This window comes from Ascaphus truei, unplaced genomic scaffold, assembly GCF_040206685.1.
Source record: "Ascaphus truei isolate aAscTru1 unplaced genomic scaffold, aAscTru1.hap1 HAP1_SCAFFOLD_1308, whole genome shotgun sequence".
In the NCBI taxonomy this organism is placed as follows: domain Eukaryota; kingdom Metazoa; phylum Chordata; class Amphibia; order Anura; family Ascaphidae; genus Ascaphus; species Ascaphus truei.
Genome location: NW_027454184.1, coordinates 87,234 through 91,998, shown reverse-complemented (window position 1 = coordinate 91,998; position 4,765 = coordinate 87,234). Strand labels below are relative to the sequence as shown.

General features: G+C 44.8%; 1 long non-coding RNA gene across 1 annotated transcript; it reads right to left on the bottom strand.

The window, feature by feature from the left end:
- Positions 1–231: 231 nt before the first annotated feature.
- LOC142475657 (uncharacterized) lies at positions 232–3,593 on the bottom strand. The gene is made up of 3 exons (XR_012791073.1): positions 2,405–3,593; positions 1,888–1,941; positions 232–444 (listed from the first exon to the last, which is right to left on the bottom strand). It is a non-coding gene; the product is annotated as an uncharacterized LOC142475657 (long non-coding RNA).
- Between the last annotated feature and the right edge of the window lie 1,172 nt (positions 3,594–4,765).

Sequence of the window (4,765 nt, the reverse complement as noted above, 5' to 3'; positions counted from 1 at the left end):
CCCCTCCCCACGTACCACCTTCTTTTCCCCCTCCCCACGTACCTTTTTCTCCCATACCTTCTCCTCACGCATTTTTCCACCCACCTCACCACACTCCTTCCACTCCTCACACACATACACCACTTTCAACCAGTCATCGTCCTCCTCCTCCCCCTCCCTCTCCTCACTCACCTCCCTCGCCTCACTCACCTCCCTCGCCTCTCTCTCCTCAAACACCTCCCTCTCCTCAAACACCTCCCTCTCCTCAAACACCTCCCTCTCCTCAAACACCTCCCTCTCCTCAAACACCTCCCTCTCCTCACACACCTCCCCCTCAACCACCCATTCCTCACACATCCGCTGCTCCAACACCTCCTCTTCCATAGATGACTTGGCTCCTGGGGTACTGCGGCGGGATCCGGATGGTGAGGGAATGAACGCCTCCACCTCCGTGTACTCCACTTCCTGCAGGAGATACAAAGTGTTTGTAACCAGCGGCAGTGATACTCTGTATCGCAAGAGCTCCTGTGCCACTTGGGGCAGGAAACGCATCGCCGAGTCATATAACACGCACAGCAAAGCCATTGCTTGCCTCTCTGGCACTGAAGGGGTTAAATCACAGAACCATTTATATCATTTGAAAAACAATTGATAAACTGTGTGCATTGTACGTCATTGTATTGTCCGTTATTAGCGGATCCCTCGTTTTTCTGTCCTGTTCCCGCTGAAGAGTTTGGAAAATGATGCTGCAGATGGACATTAGCTGATGTGTCCCTATGATAATCCTCTCTCCCTGTCACACACAGTTACACTCGGCTATAAGATGAGAAAGCTCTGCACCTCTTCCTCTGACTCCTTACATCTACAGCTTGGGGGTCCTCATCTTCTCTCCCCTGAGGACCGGCTCCCCGTATTCCCCCATCCCCAGTACCCCCTAATACTCCCACCCCCAGGCCCAATACTCCCTAACACCCTCCTCCCCAGGCCCAATACCCCCTAACACCCTCCTCCCCAGGCCCAGTACTCCCAAATACCCCCCTCCCACGGCTCAACCATTAGTGTGTATGTTACTGTCTGATAGTTACTGTGTGTGTGTAACCATTAGTGTGTGTGTGTCGGAGTGAGTGCGTGCGTGATACTGTCTGATAGTTACTGTGTGTGCGTGTGTAATTAACCATTAGTGTGTGTGTATCGGAGTGAGTGTTACTGTCTGATCGTTACTGTGTGTGTATGTAATCATTAGTGTGTGTGTATCAGAGTGTGTGTTACTGTCTGATAGTCACTGTGTGTGTGTGTTTGTAAATCATAATGAGAAATGGATTTTGTCTTATATCACAGTGTGTGTCTGTGCTAAGCTGCCGTATTGTGGCTGTGTTTGTACAAGTGTCTCAATCTGTTAGTGCTATTTTAGTGTGATTGTGTGAGAATATGACTGATTGTGCATTTGTATTTTAGGAGCAGGAATCTGTGTGTGTGTGTGTGTGTGTGTGTGTGTGTGTGTGTGTGTGTGTGTGTGTGTGTGTGTGTGTGTGTGTGTGTGTGTGTGTGTGTGTGTGTGTGTGTATATAAAACCGAAACATTGTGCCAATAAAAAATATATATATATATATATATATATATATATATATATACACACACACACACACACACACACACACACACACACATACTTGTGTGTTTATGTATATATAGATATATAGATAAAAAGCAGGCACACCAGGGCATAGTAAAAACAAAAAAATTACAATTCTATTGAATAGAACTGATCAACGCTTTGGCTCTTTATAGGAGCCTCTCAACACACAGGGACCCCCAGGTAGTCCGATCTCATCCCTATTTAATTCTGTTACATGCCACATCAGACTTTGTTTTGATGCATTCTAAGGTTGTCCTTTTATCAGATCTTACCTTGGGTGTCTCCATCTTGTTGGGAAATATGTTGTCTGACAGTAAAAACTCAATCTGGATGGTGGGGAAGGGAGATCAGTGAGGTAGTGCTTAAATACTAATTAATATAATCTATTATACTAGTAAATATAATCTATTATTCTAATAAATATAATCTCTTATACTAATACATATAATCTATTATTCTAATAAATATAATCTATTATATTTATAAATATAATCTATTGAACAACAACACAAAAAAGATGGAAAAGTGATACTGTACTTCTAAAAAGCCACAGATTTGATATCAATTAAGTGGCAGAAAATAGTTTTTATGTTAGACCAAAAAATCTCAGAGGAGACCCAATGAATGGGCCATTGCCCTCCACAGTGAGGCTGCTGTAATCCTCTCCCAATGGGACAAAAAGTTGTGAATTTGTCCTGAAGATGAAAAATAAACCTCCTGGTTATAAATATGATCCAAATGAGCGGTGAAGTGTCTGAAATCTCTGCTACGTCTCAGAAGAAACCTTACCTGACAGATCCACAATGGTTATGGCAGAGAGTGGTGGCATAGAACTCTGGTACCAAGCAGTTTAGCTGTAACCATGGAAGTCAGGTAAACATGTATTTTTTAAAAATTAGAATGCAAATGTCTGTCCCATTCTGGGCTCAGCCTGAGCTCTGTCAGACGTTTCCAGCTTGTGCTAATGGGAGATCTCCATATACTGGGATGTGATAAGAGACATGGGAGAGGGAGTGGCTCAGTGAGTAAAGATACTGACTGGCACTGAGAGTTTGAAGCAGAGGAGCCTGGTTCAATTTCCAGTGTCAGCTCCTTGTGACCTTAGGCAAGTCACATTATCTCCCTGTGCCTCAGGCACCAAAAACATAGATTGTAAGCTCCACGGGGCAGGGACTTGTGCCTGCAAAATGTCTCTGTAAAGCGCTACGTAAAACTAGCAGTGCTAGGAATTTCCCATTCACTGTCATATCCAGTTGATACGGAGACTCCAGGGAGGGATAACAACATACTGTATGATTCTTTCCAGACCATTACTCTTCACGGGGGGGCTCTTGATACTGTATACTAGTGCCTATGTCTGGACATACTCTATTTTTGCTATCAGTATCATATTATTACCCCACCGTGTTGTCCCTGTTTGTCTTTAGCTGCACTTCCACATACAGTATGATATACTTATCAGATGGTTATTATTTCATACAGTTACTGCTACTGTTATGTATGATACTAAGATCATTTAATATCTGCAGCTCTTTGAGGACCATATACACATTAATAAATTGTGAATAGTTACTTGTACTGATTATGCGTTTCTCTGACTCCATTAAGAGGACTATCCATGTTTTTACATTTTGAGTGTTTAATAATTGGACGAATTAAAATTTTATTATTTTCATTTTAACCCTCTCCTACTGACCTAATATACCATGTAGCAGAACTATATAGGTTATTATGCCACACACTAAACTATATACTATATACTAGGCAAGGAGTGAAATAGAGACAGCATGGGGAGAGAGAGAGAACAGCATGGGGGACAGAGAGAAAGCTTGGGGGGAGAGACACACAGAGCATGGGGGATAGATATGTGTGTATGCTGCCTGTGTGTGTCCTGTGTGCAGGGCCTCTTGTCCTGGGTCCAATGAGTAATGGGAAAGGTGCCAGACCCCTGCAAGCAAAACTAATCTGTCCTGATCCGCAGAGGTGGCCTGTTGGAAGGTGTCCGTTGAGATGCCTGTCCAGGCAGCATGCTGCAGACTAGTTGAAGGGAAGTTTCCGACAGGCACCTCCATGGCCACCTATCAGCAGTCAGCTCGGCAGGCCCCCTCCACAGGCCTCAAACAGGCCCCCTCAATCCTCCAGGTGGCGCTCTCACAATCTCACCTCTTCCAGTGTCCCTATCCCCCCCCTCTCTCACACTCCCCTCTCTCACACTCCCCTCTCTCACACTCCCCTCTCTCTCTCACTCCTCTCTCCCCATGCTATGGGGGGAAAGAGAATGGAGGGATATGGGGGGGAGAGAGGATGGAGGTATATGGGGGAGGGGGATGAGCAAATGGAGGGATGTACGTCCTGTGTGTGTCCTGAGTGTGTTCTCTGGGTGTCGTGTGTGTGTGTGTGTGTGTGTGTGTGTGTGTGTGTGTGTGTGTGTGTGTGTGTGTGTGTGTGTGTGTGTGTGTGTGTGTCTGTGTGTGTGTCTGTGTGTGTGTGTGTGTCTGTGTGTGTGTGTGTCTGTGTGTCTGTGTGTGTGTGTCTGTGTGTGTGTGTGTCTGTGTGTGTGTGTGTGTGTGTGTGTTGAATTCCCGGTGTCCTTGTGACCTTGGGCAAGCCACTTTATCTCCCTGTGCCTCAGGCACAACAAACATAGATTGTAAGCTCCACGGGGTAGGGACTGTGCCTGGAAAATGTCTCTGTAAAGTGCTACGTAAAACTAGCAGCGCTATAGAAGAACATGCTATTATTATTATTATGTATGTACTGTATGTATATGTGTGTATATATGTATATATGTTCCCAGCACACAATATAAAGGAAAATCAGACAATCGTCAAATGCCAATAGAAAATGTTTTGAATGAACAAAAGATGATACAACAAGCAACTGCCCCAATGTAGGCTATGGAGAGTACAACTCATCAAACAGAGCTATACAATATCAATAAAAGGGGGGATAAAAACAAACGTTTACCCCCTTCCTCTCCCCCCCCCTTCCTCTCCACCCCTTCCCACCTCTCCTCCCCTAGGGTGACCAGATTTTCAAAATGAAAAACCGGGACACATTTATAGATCATTTTTAAAAACAAATTACATCACATGACGCACCCCGTTGCCATGACAACGAGACGTCAGGCAGTGACATGTTGCCATGACA